The sequence below is a fragment of the Monodelphis domestica genome, chromosome 4, assembly GCF_027887165.1.
Source record: "Monodelphis domestica isolate mMonDom1 chromosome 4, mMonDom1.pri, whole genome shotgun sequence".
NCBI lineage: Eukaryota > Metazoa > Chordata > Mammalia > Didelphimorphia > Didelphidae > Monodelphis > Monodelphis domestica.
In genome coordinates, this window is record NC_077230.1 from 337,489,906 (window position 1) to 337,510,961 (window position 21,056).

The 21,056-nt window shown below is 37.7% G+C and overlaps 2 long non-coding RNA genes across 2 annotated transcripts in view; one reads left to right on the plus strand and one right to left on the minus strand.

Moving 5' to 3' along the window:
- The window catches only part of LOC107649023 (uncharacterized), a 66,902-nt gene extending 48,605 nt beyond the window's left edge, over nucleotides 1-18,297 (minus strand). The window contains exons 1-2 of the long non-coding RNA XR_008918125.1: nucleotides 18,074-18,297; nucleotides 3,674-3,727 (exon numbers count right to left, since the gene is read on the minus strand). This is a non-coding gene — a long non-coding RNA (uncharacterized LOC107649023). The remainder of the gene's footprint in view (nucleotides 1-3,673; nucleotides 3,728-18,073) is intronic.
- Nucleotides 1-21,056, plus strand: part of LOC103100649 (uncharacterized) — a 511,533-nt gene that overhangs the window by 176,782 nt on the left and 313,695 nt on the right. The window lies entirely within an intron of this gene.

Genomic DNA, 21,056 nt, shown 5'->3' on the forward strand with positions numbered 1-21,056 from the left:
ACCTGGGAGAAATAATATGCGCCCTTTCTACTGTATTAGATTATTATACTGAGGCATATGCTTTGCAAACTTTATGGCATTAAAGAGATGTGCGTTATTCTTATTGTTATCATTTATGGCCTGTAAATATTTGCTTATTAATTGATTATAAGCAGTGGAGGAGAAATAATAGGATTATTTTATTTACCTTTGTCATGGCAGAGTTATAAACTTTTCAGTTCAGCCAACATTGATTGAATGCCTACTGTTTGCAAGGGTTTATGTTAGACTGTAAATGATACAACAGGGAATAAGGCATAGTAACTGTCTGTTCTCAAGAAGTCTACAGCTTATCTCACTGGAGGCAAAGTTAAGACATTTACACAAATATCTAGAATAAAAAATAAAGTGTGTGAAACTTTGTGAAAGATTCAAATACCACGTTAGGAGAGTCCAAAGGAAGAACTTATGACTAGAGATGGCAATGAGGAAAGGGTGAGATGGTAAACAGTCAAATCCAGGAGCAATGTGTTCCAAGCAGGGAGATCTGAGCAAGCAAAAATACAGATGTGGGAAATCATAAGATGGCAAATGAAGCCCTTTTCGGGACATGGATAAGGAATACGGCGATTTAAGCCCAGGAAACATGCATGAACTGGGGATGGATTATGTAGGATCTTAAAAACCAATCTAGGGCATTTGAACTCTATTTAGTAGGCAGTAGGAGACCGTGGAATGTTTCTATCACGTTAAAAGGTTGAATAAACCCATTCTATTTCATATCCTCCTTGACTCTCATGGTCTTTTTGAGAAAAAAAAAAGTCCTTTTTAACAAAAAATGTGATTTGCTAATCATCATATGTTTAATAATGATACAGACATTTTTGGAGCATGTGAAGACCTAAACATTAGCAAGATTAATTTACAAAACTAGTTTCAGACACTCGTTGAATTCAGGACTTTCTTTTTCCCACAAGGATAGTAGTACAGAAAGCCAATAACCTGTGAGACTCAAGCAAAGGTAGAAGGAACACCAAGAGATTCAATATTTCAATATGATAGACCTTTTGCTGAGTATGACTCACTACTATCTACTAAATAAAGTTCACCTAAAAAAGGAAAATATATAATAAGTTCCAATCTCCCCAGGAAAATAATGTATCAGTCTCATCATTATTTTGCTGAATCACTACATTCCATCTTCCACTTGGGAATTAGAATTTAAAAAATGCACTTAAACACAAATAGAGAGAGAGATTTTCCTCTGAACACTCACTTAATGGGTCTTTTAGAATGGAAGGATGCAACTATTTCTTTCAGCCCTTGATTTACCTCTGGGAAAGCCATTTCTGTGAAGTCACTAGTATGTACAACCTGCCACCTTTGCTTTTCCTTTGGCATGATGGTTTGAGTCAGTGTCTACTGAGGCAGAGCAGAACAACCTTCTCTTTAAATATATAATATCTCAGATCCTAGATAATTATTTCTTCAAATTAAGTGAGCATTTGTCCAAAAGCTTGAAAGAGTTTGCTGAAGAATATATGAATGCAAACGTGTTTTATTGTTGAGTGCCCCAGAGTGTCTTAGCTATATTCAGCATTGGGCGTTATTGCCATCAGTCCTTGTCATCACCACCTTCTTCGTTGTCTTATAGAAGGTCTAAATAAAGCAACATCATAGAAAATTGTGCTGATGTTTCCTTAAAAAAATTATGTTCACCCAATTCTTATGATCTTATCTGATCACTGATGTGCATACATGCATATATAGTAATGTGTGTATATATGTGTGTGGGGTATATATATATATATATATATATATATATATATATATATATATATATATATATATATATATATATATATATATATATATATATATATATATATATATTGTGGGAATTGAATAAATCACACTGACTCCCATACTGTGACTGAATTCTGGATCTAGCTCAGTTCCTTTATATTCAGTTATGGATCTAGTCCAGTTTTTGTCTTCTGAGATTTTATTCAATTATAGGAATTGTGAGAGAACTTCACGGCATTGTTTGAACGTTGCCCTGCATGGCTGGAAGACTGGACCCTCTCAACTTGTTGCTTAGAGACCCTTAACTATGGACCAAGGTTATGCTGACTGAAAATCCAGTCAGATCCAAAGATTGATGCAAGGAGTTTTCTCACAATTATATATCTCAACCAACCCATACATCATCTTATCTGAAAATTGGCTTTGTACCGATCAATCAGTTACTGTTTCCTTGTTCCTTTGACTGAACACAAATATTTTGGAGAAAATGGGATACCTTTTTTCTCTGAATTAAGGAAATTATACCAAATTATTCTCCTTCTCCCAACTTGGAAAGTCTCTAAACTTTCTTCCAATTAGAAATCAAATTACCTAATCTTACATCCTGACTTAAAACCTGTTAGTTATTTTCTTTTAATTCATAAGAATCTGTCTTTTCCTGTTTGAGATCAAGACCTAAGCTGAGGAAACCTGGTCTCGATTTGTTATAATTGATATACATTGCTTAATAAATGGATATGCTAAGAAGCTTGAACCTTTGTTTTCTTAGTTATTTCAGATTTTACCCATCACAGTATATTTATGCATATAGATAATAAATGGAAATTATTACATAAATGCTTTAAAGTTTACATCAACCTTTAATTTTATTATTACATTTGAACTATATAATAACTCTGGGAAGCAGGTACTAAATTTATTTTTAAACCCTTTCTTTCTATCTTAGAGTCTATACTAACTATTAGTTCCAAGGCAGAAAATAATAAAACCACTCTTATACAGAGCTTACATTCTAACATAGAAGACAACGAGGGAGGATATGTGCATAGATATGCAGACAGAAAAAAATACAAAAAATAATAAATGCAAATAAATACAAAGTAGTTAAATAAAATGTAGTCTGGGGAACACTAGCAATTTATGGGATCAGAGTAATTCAAATCCTGCCTCTGACACTTTTCTGTCTTAGAGTCTGTACTAAATATCAGTTCCAAGGCAGAAACTGGTAAGAACTAAGCAATTAGGGTTAAGTGACTTGCCCAGGGTCACAGAGCTAGGAAGTGTCCAAAGCCAAATTTGAACTCAGGATCTCCTGTCTCCAAACTTGGCTTTCTTTACACTGAGCCACCTAGCTGCTCTTAAATGTATTATTTATACTCATTTTACAGATGAGGATTCTGAGGCTTAAAAATGTTAATCATTTTAACGAGGGTCATAGAGCTTACAAGTGTAAGAGGCAGGATTTGAACTCCTCTGATCCCATAAATTTCCAGTGTCCCCCAGACTATCTTTTATTTAATTACTTTGTATTTATTTGCATTTATTGGGTTTTTTTTTCTATCTACACATCTATGCACATATCCTCATTGTCTTCTGTGTTAGAATGGAAGCTCTGTATGAGAGTTGTTTTATTATTTTTGTATCCCCAGAGCTTGGCACAGTGTCTGGCACATCATATGTACTGAATAAATATTTATTGGTTATTTGATTGATTCCAAATCCAGCATTGTATCCATTGTGCAGTGGTACCTCAGAATCTAGATACATATTAAAGCTAGGAGGGCCTTGGATCAAAGAACACAGAATAGAGAAGGAGCATGGAACAAGGGAAAGAGGGCTGGATTTGGAATCAAATTATATGAGTTCAAATTTTTCCTCTTTTACTTACTTTTTTGTCACCTTGGGCAATTTGCTTAGCCCTTCAATGTCTCAGTCTCCTTATCTGTAAAATGAGAGGAATAGATTATATGGCACCTAAATTCCCTTTTAATTCTCTCTAGATCAAGACTTAGAGGCAATGAGATAGTGCAATGGATAGAATGATGGGTCCAGATTCAGGAAAACCTAAATTCAAATCCTGTCTCAGATGCTTAGTAGATGTATGACCCTGGGCAAATCACTTAGTCTCTGTAAGACTATCTACTCATCTTTAAAATGGTCATGATAATAGTGCCTATCTCATAGGATCATTGGGAAGAGCAAATGAGGGGTTTCATATGTTTGTATACATATAGTTATTATATAATTGCTATAAGATAATGATGATGATAACCATTTCAGAGCCTGGAGCCAACTACACCAGCTGGTTAGAGCTGATCTTTGAACGTTCAGTGAGCACATATACCTAGGAAATTGAAAAATATTACACATAGGGGCTTGACTTATTGTTCTGCTGATTGTTTAGACTTGAGGAAGTAATGAGGAGATGGTAGTAATGCAGATTAACTTGAAGTGTGTGTCATGCATACATTTATTTTTCATAGAGCCACTTGTTAAATATTTACTCCCTGCCTATGATCATACACATATCCAAATTTGCCTTCAGTCCTTGGCAAAATTTAAGAATGTATTAGTAAATGAATGGTTTGTGTACATATAGAAAGGGAAGCAGTGATTGCAGTGATTATTTAAAGCCAGTGTGTATTCATTAAAAATGGGTCTTAATAATTGCCATACTTGAATATCTATGTATACATACAGACACACACACACACACACACACACACACACACACACACAGAGAGACAGACACACAGAGAGAGAGAGAGAGAGAGAGAGAGAGAGAGAGAGAGAGAGGACAAATCTGAAATAACTAAGGAAACAAAGGTTCAAGCCTCTGATTTTAGTTTATAGTTAGACTAAACTTACTATATTTTATCACAGAATTTTTAGACTGACTAATCAGTATGTATAGCCTATATATAATCAGTCTATATAATCAATCTGTAAAATGATATAGATAATATTTCTGAATTTCAAAGGACCATTTCACAAAGACTCTTCTGCTATGCTTGTGAATAAGATGGCGAGAGATAAATAATCAGATGGTTAGGTAGATTCAAAGCTAACTGAATGACTGTATTCAAAGTTTTCAGCAATGGATCAACCTAAGGGAAGGTGACTAGAGGAGTGTCCCAGGGCTCTATTCTTTATCTGGTTCTATTCAACATTTGTTATCAGTGAGTTGTCTTAAGGAATCATTAAGTAAATGATGGACAGCCTCCTGTTGGGAAGGCTGACAAGGAAATTTCTAGATATGGGTTAGGCTACATGACTCATGAGGTCCTGAGAATCTTTAGTTTCTCTGGAAGGGATTTTAGATCATGGAATATGAAAAAGCAAAATATTGATATTCTAGAAGCATCTCAGAGCATGAAATGTTAGAATTGGAAGGAACTTCAATAATATGAATATCAGAACACAATATTTCCAGAAGTAGAGATGACAGGCACCTTGTCAATTGACTAATTCAACTCCGTATGGTTTTTTTTTTTTTCCCTAAGTATGCCTTATATTTGGGAAGCTATGTTGGGGAAGCTCCTTAGAGGGTACCTGGGGCTCTAATGAGCCCTCTGTTGCTTCCAATCAACCACTCTCAAAGGGGACCTGGGATATACCTCTTATGCCAAATCCCACTCTTAATTGGACTGGTCTTGTCATGGCAACACACTGGTGTAGGGTTCTCCTTTCATTCAAGTTCTCCATCTCTCCTGAGTTCTTTTCTAGCCTATCTAGTAAATCCATAGTGCAGGTGGATAGCCCCAGCAAAAACTAGAAACAAGAACCTATGGAAGAAGACTACATCCCAGCCCCTTCTTGGCCACCTGCAGCCACCAGGGATCTCGGGGAAGCCCGCTTGCACACACTGTACACTCTGCCTGTAAGTGATTAAAGGGGCCATAATGGGCACAGTGAATTTCCGTCTGTCTTCTGCCTGTCACAAATGCTGAATTTATTGCCACTACCTGAGCGTGGGGAAAGTCATCAAAGGCAAACAAATTACAAGTTGTTTGCAGTTCCAGACGGATTTCAAGTTTCCTCAGGGCTATGTCTGTTTAGTTATTTCCAAGGAAGAATTAGGTAGTTAACTCCCCCAGCATTTTCTTGCTGGTCTTTTACATCAGCTTCTCTGATAAATCATTTGGGACACGGCATAATCAACAGCGTTGCCATAAAACCTTTATACAGATCTATAAACTAGATTACATTGTGGGGAAAATCATTAAGCCGTTCTACTTGCAGTGGGCTGTTTGTTTGCATTAAAATGTAAGGAGAGAACTGTGCAGATATGCATTTTTGAGGGGCTCCTATAACAGACCGTCTTCCTTTTGCCCTCCAGATGAAAAGGTAAGTTCATTCAAAATCAAAGAATATTAGATTTGGAGTGCAGGGAATGAGAGCATAGTACCAATTATAAGAGAGTTGAAAGGGGTCTTACAATGGAGAATGTCAGAACTAGAAAGTATCTTAGTAGGTAGAACATTACAGCTGGAAGACAACTTAAAGTGCAAAATATCAGAGCTGGAAAGGACTGGAGAACATATAGTATTCAAGCCGGAAGGGCCCTGAGAACACAGAATGTCAGAGCTAGAAGAGAATTTAGACTATAGTGTTAGAACTGGAAGGAACATGACAACATAGAATGATGGAATCAGGGATTAAAATAACCCAACCTTTAGAAATCACATTCATCCAACCCCTTTCATTTCACAGATGAGACTACTGAGATCCAGGAGTGGCAGTGACTTACCGCTCTGTAGTTATACAGATATCTGGCTACCAAGGTCAGAGCTCTTGGTATTACCCCGCACACCTATTTCCAGTTAATTCCAGGAAACCCCCAAGTAAGGTTAGCCCTAGAAATCTGCAGGAAGGAAAAAGTCAGCATTCATTTTTAGGGTGTTGTCCCCTCTTGTCGCTAGCATTCCAAAGGACATAGCAGCCCAATCTCAGGTTCACCAAGGATTCTGATTTCTGCTGCATCACCCACTAGTCTCTCCCTACCAATTAACAAACTAGCCTGGTATTTTATGTGGGTTGCATCATGCAACAGTAACTGTGTTCATGTGATGTTGAGTTTTGCTGATGGAAAGGACTGTTAGTTTTGCCGACTGTATTCTTGAAGCAAATGGTACAGAGTCCTCAACAAGTAGAACCCAGATCCTTTGTTTGTTTGTTTGTTTGTTGCTATTGGATAGCATGGAGGTAAATTGCAACCTGGAGAAGTTGGAATTATCTCTTCAAATGGGCCAGGAGCAGCTTCTATCCAGGTACATTCAAATCGTACTGACAGAGAATAGATTAGAGGTTTGTGGTTGTGTTTAGCAAAGAGAGACACTGTAGGATTGGCAAAAATCCATTGATCTTGAAGTTAGATTGGCTACTAACTGCCTCAGCAAGCGACTATGGTCTCAGACCACTGGATATAGAGTCAGAGGACCCAGATTCAAATCCTAATTTTTGCTCCTTGCTACCTATGTAAATTTGGATGTCATTTGTCCTTAGTTTTCTCGTTTGTAAAATGAGAAGGTTGGACCAAATAACCTCTATTATCCTTTCCAACTAGAAATCTTTTGTTGCCTTTCGGTCATATCTGACTCTTCCTGACCCAAGAAGCAGAGCCCTCAAAGCTCTTCTATCTTCTACTATCTCTCAATGTCTGTCCAAGTTCATGTTCATTGTTTCTATGACACTATCTACCTCAACTTTGGTTCTCCCCTTCTCCTTTTGACGTCAATCTTTCCCAGATATCAGGGTCTTTGCCAATAAGCCCCTTTTTCTCATTAAATGGCAAAACTATTTAAGCTTCAGCTTTAGTATTTGAACCCTCCGGTGAATAGTCAGAATTAGTTTCTTTAGGTATTTACAGATTTAATCTCTTTTCTGACCCTGGACTTTCAAAGTCTTCTCTAGCACCACAATTTTAAAGCATCAGTTATGTGGTTAAGAACCCCTGGACTTGATATTCCCTGTGATCTGTCATAGCTTTGACTGTCTAAGGGAAGCAATATAGCATAATAGAAAGAGCATGAGACTGGGGCAGCAAGGTAGCACAATGGATAGAGCAACAGGCCTGCAATGGGGAAGTCCTGGGTTTAAAACCGGATACTCCCTAGCTATGTGGTTGTACAAGCTATTTAACCCCAATTGCCTAGCCCTTGCATTCTTCTGTCTTAGAATTGATACTAAGAAGGTAACAGTTTAAAAATCTAAAGAAAGTGAGGCAAGATCTGGGTTTAAATCCTGACTGGAAATTTTAGTAGCTGTATGACTGTGGTAAGTCATTCTTCCTTTTTCTCCTTTTTCTCCTCTGTAAATGGGGATAATAATATTTACTCAGTGGCTTATTATAAGGAAAGCATTTTCTGCTCCTTATGTACATGCAAATTATAATTATGTTCCATGATTTTATTCTCTTTGTTCAATGATTATAATGACTTACAGGGCAGTGTGCCCATTTGGACTTTGGGTTCTTATCTACTAACAAAGCCAAATTCCCTCAAGGACATATTGTATGAACACGGTCTATAAACATTTATAGGTACAACAAAATAGAATGTTGGATTGCCTCTGATAAATTGTTTGCTGTGTTTATTAATGTATTTGACAGAGTTATTGAGTACCTGGGACTTAATAGGTCTCTGTACAACTTCCTTCCTACCCCCCCCCCCCAGGAGAATATGTCTCCCCTTAAAAATAAATTTAAAAAATTAAATTAAAAAATAAAAACCCTTACCTTCTTGTGTTAGAATCATATTGGTTCCAAGGCAGAAGAGTAGAAAGGGTAAATGACTTACCCAGGTTCACCCAGCTAGGCAGTGTCTAAGGCCAGATTTGAACCTAGGACCTCCATCTCTAGACCTGGCTCTTAATCCACTGAGATACCCAGCTGCCCCCAAAATAGGTCTCTTGATGGTAATGACTGTTTTCTTTTTTCCTTTACATTTCCAGAGCCTAGCACAGTGGCCACACATACTAAGCATTGAATATAGGCTTGTTGAGTTAATATGATTGAATTGAATCAAAGAGTGGGGGATGCAAGTATCATTCTTACAGTGAAGAATTACTTGACTTCCTTGGACCTCAATGTCCATATTGGTAAAGTGAGGAGATAGAATTACACAGTTTCTGGGGTCCCTTCTAGCCTAGATCTGTGGCCCTTTGCTTCTGTGATTAGGTACTTTGCAATGCATAGATATATTTTTCCTTTTCATGACTATAAAGGGCAACCTGAAGACCTAAGTTTAAATCGTCCTCAGACACTGACCAGTTGTATGATGTTGGGCAAGCCATTTAGCTTCTATTTGCCTCAGTTTCCTTATCTGTAGAATGGAAGTAAAAATAGCATCTACCTCCCAGGTATGTGAGAATCACATCATAACTGTAAATCAGTTATTTACTGTGTAGAGTACTGTTAATGCTTCTTCATTATTGGTTATTATTACTAGTAAGCTTAGAACTACACTGAGACTTTGGAAGCACTCTTTAAGTTCCTTACATTGTATTCAGAGAGTAGATTGTAATGCTTTTTCTCTCATTCCTCTGAACAAAATAGTGCTTTATTCATTAGAACGGCTTCTGCTCATTGTGCACATCACTGGAATAGTCAACTATTACATTTAAATCATCATCATCATAACAACCAGCAGTTCTAAGACATCCCAGCTCCAAGGTTTATAGTGCTCTCTCTCCTTATAACAACTCTATGAAATAATTATTGCAGATATTAGAATCCCATTTCATAGAGAAATAAACTGAGTCCATCGTCTCACTAGGGAAGAGAAGGAAAAATATTAATTAAATATTAGCTGTTTGAAGTCTGGGTTCTCTTTTAGGGTTCTTGATTCAAAAGTGGAGGACAGGAGGGAACCCAATGGTTTTACTCTTGAAAAAAATTGCTATCTTCTTTTCCATATAGAACAAATGGTGCTTCCTTGGAGGAAATGGGGCCCTTGGATATTAGTTTGAATTCATTTTGTCCTGAGGGCATTTTTACTGTATCAGTAAATGAATGAGGCAGGAATTAGTCCTCTATAGAACTTCTCAGAAGGAACTTTCCCAAAAATCCATGTTGCTCAGCAAGCATTAGAGAAGGAAGTTTGGTGCGTTGACAACACTACCCTCCTGGGAGCTGAGAGTTTGAATAATAACCACCATTGATGTAACTGGATAAAGTTTGAAAAGTACTTTGTGTTCATAATCTCATTTGATCCTTACAACAACCTTGAGGTCATTCATATGCAACCTATAGTCTTTAGGGAGATGCCAGTGATGGAGAGATATTGACTTGCCCATGGTCACTTAGTTTTGTGGGTGTCAGAGGGCCTATCTGAACCTAGTTCTTCCTGAACCTAGTTCTTCCTGACTACAAGTCTAGGTTGGGGGAGCAGCTAGGTGGCTCAGTGGTTTGAGTCAGGTCCAGAGACAGGAGGTCCTGGGTTCAAATCTGAACCCAGACACTTCCTAGCTATGTGACCCTGGGCAAGTCACTTAACCACCATTGCCTAACCTTTACCACTCTTCTGCCTTGGAACCAGTGCATGGTATTGATTCTAAGATGGAAGGTAAGTATTTTAGGGAAAAAAAAGGTTAGGTTGGGCATTCTCTCTACTCTGTCTCCATGAGAAAGATATTGTAGACATTTTTTTGTAGATATTTTTTCTCCAATTTTATAGATGAGATAAATGAGGTTCAGGGAGATGAAGAGATTTGCCTGGGATCCCATAGCTCATAAGTGATAGAAGCAAAATTGGAACAGAGATCTTTCCTGTCTCCATGACTAGTTGCTTTTGATACTAAACCAAAGTATTAGTCATTACCAGTTATTGGTCTCCCTTCTACATAATGACTTTTCTCATCACGGTTTTGACACATCAAGGGTCAATATAAGAAATTAAATGGGAATGGGGGAGGGATTTCACAGAAGCCACAAACAACATGAGAAGGCTAGTGGATGACATAGAAAAAGTTTAGAAACTCAGAAATGCATAAAATATATGTATGGTATCAATATAGGTTACCTTTCAATATCATAAATAAATGGTTTACCTTTTAACATCATAAATAAATCATTTCTTTTTTAAGTTAAAATAAGTAAAAAGTTAAAAATTTGTGAAAAGAATATAAAAGTGAAAAAATGCCTGCCTGTTTTCTAGATCCCATCAGGGTCATGTCCCTAACTCCCATGGTGCGGAAGGGATACCTGTAGGATAAGGAACATTGGATTTTAACTCTAGGTGCTGCTATTCACTACCCACCTGATTCTCTAATCACTGGACCATTTAGTTGCCCATGCCCAAGATCAGAGAGAACCACTGCCATTTTGTTTGGTCACCTTTGTTTAGAGACAACTGTGAAACCTAGCAGAGCACCATGCCCAAGTCAGCAACCTCTCTGAGCAGACCAGGGACTGCAGGCTGGTTAGAACAGTCAAGCTTTCAGGCCATCCACTCTAATCCACTGAGCTCCAGAGAGAAAAATGGGCATAATAATAATAATAATAATAATATCTCAGCCTTTGAACTTGTGGGAGGCATCCAATACAGTAGCAGACCAAACCAAATTTACAGATTAAAATCATACCAGACTGAGAAGGGTTGGTGCTTGCCCCTGGCTTGTTTCTTTGCTCTTAAATGCAAACAGGAAAGTCTTATTATATTCCCATCTGTTCCTCAAACAGCGAGTTCTTTCCATCCTCTTTCCTCTACCTCAGGGGCGCTCACAGGGTCTGAGATGCATGGCAGTCTCTCATCACAGAATAGTTTTGTTAAGGTGAGACAAGGATGTTTCTTTAAAAGCCAAATACCATTCCTCTATAACAACTGGCAAAGACTTTCCAGCTGTGTTCTGGTGGTGTTAATTTTTTGCTCCCACAGTCGTAGAATCAGAGAATGAATGTCTGACCCAGGAGGGCAAGCTAGTATCTAAAAACATCGATTGGTTGGAACTGGAGGGGATTGTAGATCCTAAGTGGTTGAGGAGGGACCTTAGACCTTGCGATAGAGCTAAGAGAGACTTTAGGACATAAAGTATTAGAAGTGGTAGGAACTTAAAAACATAGAACATTAGCAACCAGGAAGAACTCTGAAAATTAAAATGAGAAGAGACCTTGGTCCATAGAGTCAAAAGGGACTTTAGAAAATAGAATATAAGATCAGGGAGGGACTTTAGAGCATAGAATGTCAAAGCAGGGAGAGACATTATAATATGGAATAGAAGAGTAGGAAGAGACTTCGAAATAATAAATCAGAAGAGTTTTGGAGTGACTTTAAAATCTCATTAGTGTTGTAGAAGGAAAAAAAAGTCATCTGGTCTTGGAAAACCTGGTTTGAATCCTTAGTTTGTTACTTCCTGTGTGGTCTTAGACAAATTATTTCCTCCTCCTGATTCCCATTTTCCTCTTCTATACAATTTGGAGGGTGGAAGAGAAGACCAGTAAGATCTCTTCCAGGTCTAAATGCAACAATTCACCTCCCTCATTTTACTGAAGAAGAACCCAAGGCATAAAGAGGTGACTAATATTAGCTGACATCTAGATAATGTTTTAAAGCTTACAAAGCACTGTGCATGCCCATTGGAACCTGTTACAAACCTTGTGAGAACTGCTTGATCACATGATTCAATAGGGATATGACTGGGGATGTAGACTCTAAGTGATCACCCTAATGCTAATATTAATAATAAGGAAATAGGTCTTGATCAATGACATATGTAAAACCTAGTAGAATTGCTCCTTGGAAGAGGAAGGAAGGAACATGATTTATGTAACCATGAAAAAATATTCTAAATTAATTAAATAAACTAAAAAATAGAGTTTAAAGAAAAACCCTATTAAAAAAAAAGAAAAGAAATCTTGTGAGATAGTCATGGTACAATAGTAAGAAAGCCAAACTTAGAGTCAGTGCAAATTCCTGTTCTGCCATTACTTAGCTTTGTGGACTTGGGTAAGTCACTTAACCAATATAAACCTCAATTCCTAATTTCTAAAATAAGAAAGTTGGTCCAGTTTGCCTCTTAGTTTACTTTCAACCCCATGAGGCATGCGCAATTGTCCCCCTCCACCCCCTTTTGAAGTTAAAATTGATATTTTTAAGTAGGAGACCATGCTCACAATCTAGTAAGTGAAATGTAAAATTTGAACCCAGGATCTGGCCTACTCATGTACCAGACTCTTTTCTGCCCTAGTTTGCTTGTGGTCCTCCCTCCCTCCCCTTAATTCTGCCTCCCTTCCCTTCTGCCCTTCCCATGCTGTTCCTGGTAGCCATGTGCATAAGTATCTCTTAAGCAACAATTTTCTTTTCCATCACAGTTCCAAAATCCTTGTTGAATTCAGCAACCCAGTTTAAGTTTCACTCAATAAAGCTAACAAGACAACAGCCAATGCGCCTTGCCACTAATTGATTTAATGGGGCAGGGGCTGGTGGGAGAGTCAGCTGACTTTTCTTTATCTGACTGAGTCCTGGAGGGCGTTTGGAGAAGCCACCAAAGTTCACATTTTAGAACAAGGTAAAATGTCTTTGAGGCATCGACTGGCACACATTTAATGAAGATAGAAAGCCAATCACTTAGCATCAGAGGAGGAGCAGCGATTTCCTGCAGCCAGGGCATTTGGTGCATTGAACAAAATTATTCCAGAGCTCCAGGCTTCAGGAGAACTGTCTGTCAAGTGACCGTTTGTTGGGGGCCAGAGAGGCCTGCTGGAAACAGCTTCAACCTTTGCAAAGGAAGGAAGCTTCTCAACAAGGCCATCTGCGTGCAGTCCCAGGTCCTCCGGATCACAGTGTCACAGGCCAAAGAGGCAGCAGAAGGAAGCCCAAATTGGGAGCCAGAAAACCTGGGTTTTGAATGCCCTTTTGTTGGGCTGCTTATTCATCATGGACCCTCCAGCTGGTGGCTTCTTCTCTGGGTTCTTACATGCTTCTTCTGGAAAATGAATGAGTTGGCTTCAAAGATCTCCCATGATCCTTCCATTTCCTTTGTTCTATGGGCAAACCAAAGTCACTGGGCAAAATAGTGGGAGGACTTGGACTGGGAATGATTTCTCCCAGACTTGTAGGATTGGTAATACTTCTTCTCTCCTGCTAATCTGCTCAACTAGTCTGTAGCCTAGCCTAGTTCAGTGGTTTCAAATTCAAAGAGAAGGTGGCACTAAATCATCTTCAGGATCCATCCCGCAGGCTCCATTTTTACTTTGAAAAACATATATTAATATTATTTGTGTTTTACTGCTTTTTATTTATTTCATTAAGAATTTTTCAAATAAAGTTGAATCTGGTCCAGCCTACTCAGGGTATATAGACCACAGAGAGCCTCATGTTTGGCAATTCCCCCAACCTAGTAGATAGACAGTGTGGAATAGATAGCTGTGGAATCAGAAAGATTTGGGTTTATGGCCAGATTCTAAAATAAGCTAGCTGTGTAAACTAACCATGGACCAATCACTTTACCTCAAGGTGTTTCTGCCCCCTCAAAAATGTCTTTTAAAATATTTTAGTGGCTATGAGGCTTTTCTTTATCTGTTTGACTTCCTTGTGGGTAAATATTAGTAGGGAAATTGCTGGTTCAAAAAGGAAAGGTGATTTAGTTGCTTTTGTTTTCCCTTTCAAAACCTTACCATGTGTATTAGATCAGTACTGTATATTGGTTCCAAGGCAGAAGTGTGGTGAGGACTAAGCAATGGGGGTTAAGTGACTTGCCCAGGGTCACACAGCTAGGAAGTGTTTGAGGTCACATTTGAACCCAGGACCTCCCATCTCTAGGCCTGGCTCTCAATTCACTCAGTCATCCAGCTGCCCCAGATTTAGTTGGTTTTTAAAGACAATTCTAGATTGAATTCCAAAATGGTGGGTCCAATTCTCAGCTCTACCAAGAAATTCATTATTGTGCCTGCCTTTCTGCAGCCTGCCCATCATTGACTATTTATATCTTTTGTCATCCTAGTCAATTTATTGCTATGGATTCATATTAATTTATTATTAATAACAATAAAATTTGTTAATATAGTAATAATAAAATATATTTGAAAACTCCCATCTGCCATGACGACTTTCCACAATAACCCAATCTAATCCAAATCAATCAATATTTGTTAAGTGCTTACTAAGTGTCAGGCAAGAGGAAGCTAGGTGGTGGACTGGGTAGAGTGTCAGGAATGCAGAAAATTCTTGATCCCCTAAAAACTACATTACCCAAAATTCCTTTCTATATTACCTAGAATCAATCCTTTTTCCTTTTCCTGTGTCCTCACATTTGCTTGATAGATATAAGTTGGCTGTAGCTCCTCCCTCTTCTCTTTCACAAGGGTCTAGGTTAACATCTTTTTTAGCTAGTTCTTTTTTACTTTTGTTATTAATAAATTTTATGAATATAATAGTTATTATTCGTTAATTTAAAAAAAAACAGGAAGGCTTCTCTTTCTGAGTTCAAATCTGGCCTCAGACAGTAGCTTTGTGACTCTGAGCAATCCACTTAACCCTGTTTGCCTCAGTTTCCTCATCAGTAAGATGAGCTGGAGAAGGAAATGCCAAATCATTCCAGTATCTTTGCTAAGAAGATCTTAAATAGGGTCACAAAGAGTCAGACACTACTGAAACTACTGAACAACAACCAAAAAAAAAAATGTGCCAGCTACTGAGGATACAAATAATGAAAGGAAAGACAAGTCTCCTGCCCTCTAGGAGCTTACAATCTAATGAGGGTAGGCACACCCAGGGAGACAAGAACATGGAGAAAAGGAGGGTAGGGGGATCTTATTCCATACTGTTGAGATCAGGCAAAGTAACAGATGCAGAGCCCAGTTTCTGCCTTCTATAAAGGAGGAGTTTGGGACTCTTCCCTCCAGCCCTCCAATCAGAGGGGAAAGGAGGCTTAAGGAGGTGATTTCCATTAAGGCTGGAATTAACATGTTGATAAAATGAGAAGGGTTGAGCTTGGGTGGCTTAATCTACCCCAACCTATAGCTATAGTGGTCTTTCCCATGTTTATTTTGGACACACAATTTATCTTTAACTTGTTCTTTAAATGTCTACTTCAGAACCCAGATCTCCCAGCCTGAAGGGACCAGAGGTGCCATCTAATCTAACTTCCCATCTAATACTTCTGTATTCTCTTAAAGGTAACATTAGTATGTGAGCCAAAAGCTTATGCTCCACCTTTTCTAGGAATGGAGAATTCACTATTTCATGAGGCATTCCATTCTGCTGTTGGGCATCTCTAAGGATACTTGGATTAAGGAAAGGAGGTGCTAAGTTTAAGCACTTTTTGGAAGGGGTAGAGATGATCGACTCTCATATACCAAAGGCTGTCATGGAAACTAAGCTTTAGACATTTTTTTTAATCTTCAAGGGACAGAAAGAAAACTAACAGAAGTAGAGAAAGGTTCAGATGTTTACATTGTATCTTCTCATTTATAAAGAACTAGGTTTTGAATCAATATAATTAAGAATAACCCAGTAATTTACATTGTCCAACAGTGCAATCAGCTGTTTGGGGAGGTAATGAGTTCTCCATTACTGATTTTCTTTCAATAGAGTATGGATAACCCCTTGTTTAAAATCCTGTATATAAAAAAGAGATTTGTGCTTTGGGGAGAGTTTGAAATAGATGGCCTCTAAGGCCCTTTCCAACTCTGAGAGTCTGAGACTCAAACAGATAAAGGGCAGATTAACCTGGTTTTCCATATTCAAGAATGGCTTTAACTTAAAAAGTGGCTTCCTGCTGCTCAGTGTGCATGCCACCCTGCACTGACAGCTTATCATCATTGTTCTCAGGACAGCAATGAGAAAAAGGGTCAAAAACAAGGGAGATCAGCCTGGTCATTTTCAAGTGGGAAATAGGAGATTCTCTGTTGTTTCCATAGGAGTTTCAGAATGATAGATGGGAGCTCATTTGTTGTTGCTGAAGACATCATTCATCTAGGACAATAGTCCTTTGGGATAAGGCACATTTGGAGAAACACAATAAACAGATATAAGCAAGGATTATCTGACACAGAGTTTTAAAAAAAGATAATGATACAACATTAATAAGGCTGAGTTTCAGAGTCGAGAAATTAACGAAGGGGTTGGGTTGGAAATAAACCTGTTGTTGGGCAGACCTGCATGAAAAAAATATTTTTTTTTTCGATTCTTTGAAATCTATTATTGGAAAACACTGGGAACAAATATAGAATTTAGTTTGGAATTAATTTCTTGGGATGCAGTGTTGTGATATACTGGGGGATGGGTCATTTGAATATGGACTTGGTGATGTTCTTTTGCCTGAGGATGAAATGAAGTGCATATAAGCTCACCATTAGAAAACCAGTCACCAGAAGATGTTACATTTTAAGTCACAGCAAATCATGAAACAATTTCCTAAGGCATAGAGTCATTGTGGCTAGTTAGCATTTGTGAAGAATGTATACATAATCTCCATCCCTATCCTTCCTCTCAAAAAAAGAATCCTTGAGGTGTTATCATTGTTGTTGTTATTCTTATTAGTAATAATATTAATAAGTGATATTGAATTTCATTCAGAGGAGTGCTAGTCAGCTCCTACTGGCAAGAACAAATTATTGAATTTTCAGGTTAAACATTTACACCACAAAAATTAATAACTGCTATAAATCAGAGATTAATTGCTTGTTTTGTTGCTAGTCTAGACCAGTGATGGCAAACCTTTTAGAGGAGCTGGTGATGTCCTTAGGTGCATGAGAAGGGAAAGGGGAGCAGCCTGGCCCTGCATCCCTCTGGCTTTCTAGTTATAAACATTGATGAACTCTGTGCTAGAATAATGTGTGTGCACACAGAGAGGGCTCTGAGTGTCCCCTCTGGCACACATTCCATAGGTTCACCATCATAGGTCTAGACTTTAGAAATTGATAAAGAAAATGTTAATAATGAAAGTTAGACTTTAAAAGTGTATAATTTATACAAAAACATTTACCAGTCTGCCTCTACTTTCATCTTAGCACTTTTATTCAATTATAAAAAGTTAGCCATCTTATTCATCTTTACAATAAGCCATTGAACATTAAACATCAAGGAACAACTTTGTTCTGTCCTAGGAATGATTCTACCTGAACTTCCTTAAACAAATCAAAATGATCATAACAATGTTTTCCATCATTTGTACTTTCTTCACAATCCTATAAGATATTTAGAGTTATTATTATGCCCATTTTACAGAGGAAGACACTAAGGCTTAGAGAGTTTTAAAACAACTGTTTTGTTTGTCTAAGAATATCGTGCTTCTGATTCCTTGTATATAATTAATGATGTGTAGAAAAATAGAGAGAAATTGATTTTACCTTAGGAAATACAGATGTTCATTTACTTTGAAGCTCTATAATTATATTTAAGAAATTTCAGTACAAAGTAGTTACTACTTCCCACAAAGATGAGGGTAAAGAATAGACCTTGGGTATGCTTTTCTTCCCCAGGTAACAGTTCCTTTTCTTGGAAAAGAGGGGCTTAAAGTAAATGACAAATAGGTCCTTTCTGGCACTGATATTCTGAAAGCCTATTCCTTTCAACTTAGTACTGTTTTTTCCAAAGTTCCTTCCATCTCTATCATTCCATGTTCTATACTGTGGCATTCTGTATTCTAAGCTCCCTTCTTACTTTATTATTCTGTAAATATCTAGTTTCCAGGTAATAGACTCATGGTAGAAAAGGACAGCTGTGGCCAGAAGACTTCAGAAGATGTCTGGTGCTTTATATAATAATCTCCTCTGTAACATCCCCAGCAAATGGTCACCCAGCTTTCTCCTGAAGGCTTTTAGAGAGGTCTCTTGGTGGAGAAATGATGGGCTGGAAGTATAGAACAACACGTACATTTTCAAACATGATGTACCCCAAATCTTATTCCTCTAAGACTTTGGGGACACTCTTTATTTGTTGCAAAGGGGAGCTTATTTTGACAGGCAATTAAAAAAAAGACAGGAAATTAACATCCACAAGACATAAAAATTATATAGAAGAAAGGAAGTTCAGAAGGGGAAACAAACAAAGTAATGTCATTACCACTTCATTGCAAATTTAATATGCATTTTAAAAACTAGTCATTACAAGCTTACAGTTTCATATATAATTTTCTTTCTTCATACATTAAAATATTTTTTAAAATTGTTAGGTTCCTGATAATAATAATAACAATCTAATAATTCCAGGTAAAATTCATATAACAGTTTAATGTTTGTGAAGCAATTTACAAAGATAATCTCATTTAATCTTAGGATATGGGCAATATTTTTATCTCCATTTTACAGATGATATAGCCTAAGCTAAGAGGAGTTAAGTGACTTGTCCTAGGTCACACATATCTGAGGCAGACTTTGAACTCATGTCTTCCAGTTTGCAGGTGCAGTACACTGTCTACTTTGCCACCTTGTTGCTTCCTAATTAAAAAAAAAATTTTTTTTAAAAGAAAGAAATTTAGGAGTCCACTGATGCTATCTTGAGATTATTCTAATCATTAGAATGTCTTTCCTTAACACTAAGCTGAAATATGAATGCCTGTAATTTCTACACTTTGCTCCTAGTTTTGTTCTCTAGGGTCAAGTAAAAAAAAAAATCTTAGACCTTTTCCAGAGGTTAATCTTGCAAATACTCAATGATACACATCATGTGTCTATCTCCCTGCCCCTCATTCTACTCTTCTCCATGCTAAACTATCAGTCATTATTCAGCTTGTTAACTCAAGAAGGATCTGTGTGTGACTTTGTCTGGGAGGACCTTTCTGTATGGGAATTCCTTCCACCCATTAAAAAGGATCCAACGTGAACCAGTTCAAGATTGGTGTGAATAAGGAATTTTTTGAAGTAGTTTCATATTCAAATGTATGCTGGACTGGAACCAGTTAACTGTATTTTTCATAATTATAATTTTGAATAGTATGAATTAGAAGACACGAGACCCCTCAGGGCATTCATTATTTCCATTAATCTGTTCTGAGAGTAGGCTCTGTCTGAATGTTATTGTTCAGTCGTTTTTCAGTCACTCTTCATGACCCCATGTGGACTTTTCTTGACCTTTTTTTTTTCCAGATCATTTTACAGATGAGGAAATTGAGGCACACAGAATAAAGCGACTTACCCAGAGTCACTCAGAGTGTAAGTGTCTGAAGCCAGATTTGAACTCAGGAACAAGAGTCTCTATCAATGGCACAACCTTACTCAGGCTGAGTAGAAAAGTCCTAAAATATATCTAAGAAATACAGAAGTTATATAATAAGGATGGGTACCATAGATAGTGTCTGAGGCAAGATTTGACCTCAGATCTGAACCCTAGCCCAGCATTCCATAACCCTGTAGCCTCTTAGACTCTCCTTAAAATATGGGTCACAGAGCTCATACAGTACATCAGATTGTTCTGACCTGAGCAGTTTGGAAGAATGGTCCACTTTTTACCCTGGTGCCATAGAGCTCTTCAATCATTCTAAACTAGTACTGTTTCTTGGCTTTTCTGTTGTTTCCTGCTTTACAAGCCTCTCTTAATTTGAGTCCTGGTAGCTATATCAATAAGGTCAACATTGTTTGTTTGTTTGTTTTTAACCTTCACCTTCCATTTTAGAATCAAAAGGTACTGTTTCCAAGGCAGAAGAGCGGTAAGGCTAGGTAATGGTAGTTAAGTGACTTGCCCAGGGTCACACAGCTAGAAAATGTCTGAGTTCAGATTTGAATCCAGGGCCTCCCATCTCTAGCCCCTGGTTCTCAATCCTTTGAGTCATGTAACTGCCCCCAAAAATCTGCTTTTTAACACTGCTTGGCTGAAATTTCTGAGAGGGTGAGGCTGAAGTTTTAGGGTCTTCATTAAATATAAGAATCATGCTTTTCATGTAGCCACTCCCTAATGTTGGGCTTTATTGAGAAAACACATATAAATTTAGAAGAAGGTAAGTGATGCGGAATTACTGTCCAGGAGTAGGAGGTACTCTGCTGGTAAAAGCACGCCCCACTCCCCTGCCCACCCCATAGATAGGCAGGATCTGTAGCCATTCTCTAGACTCCAATTAGATACTCCACGACTATACATTTCAGAACCTGCTTGGCAGAAACTCCCCAAGGGAGAGGAGGAGGAATATGGAAGTCACTCCATTGGGCCAGATTCTCATGGGATTTTTCACCTCAAGTGGCTGCCTGATATTTGGTCTTCTATTAAATAGAAAGCAGTTCATATGGGAGAAGAAAGGATCTTAATGATATCTGGTCATTTTAGAAATATCTTTTTACATAATAAATAAAAACATGGAAATTATACAATAAGGGATTTAGAAGATTTTTGCAAAGAAAC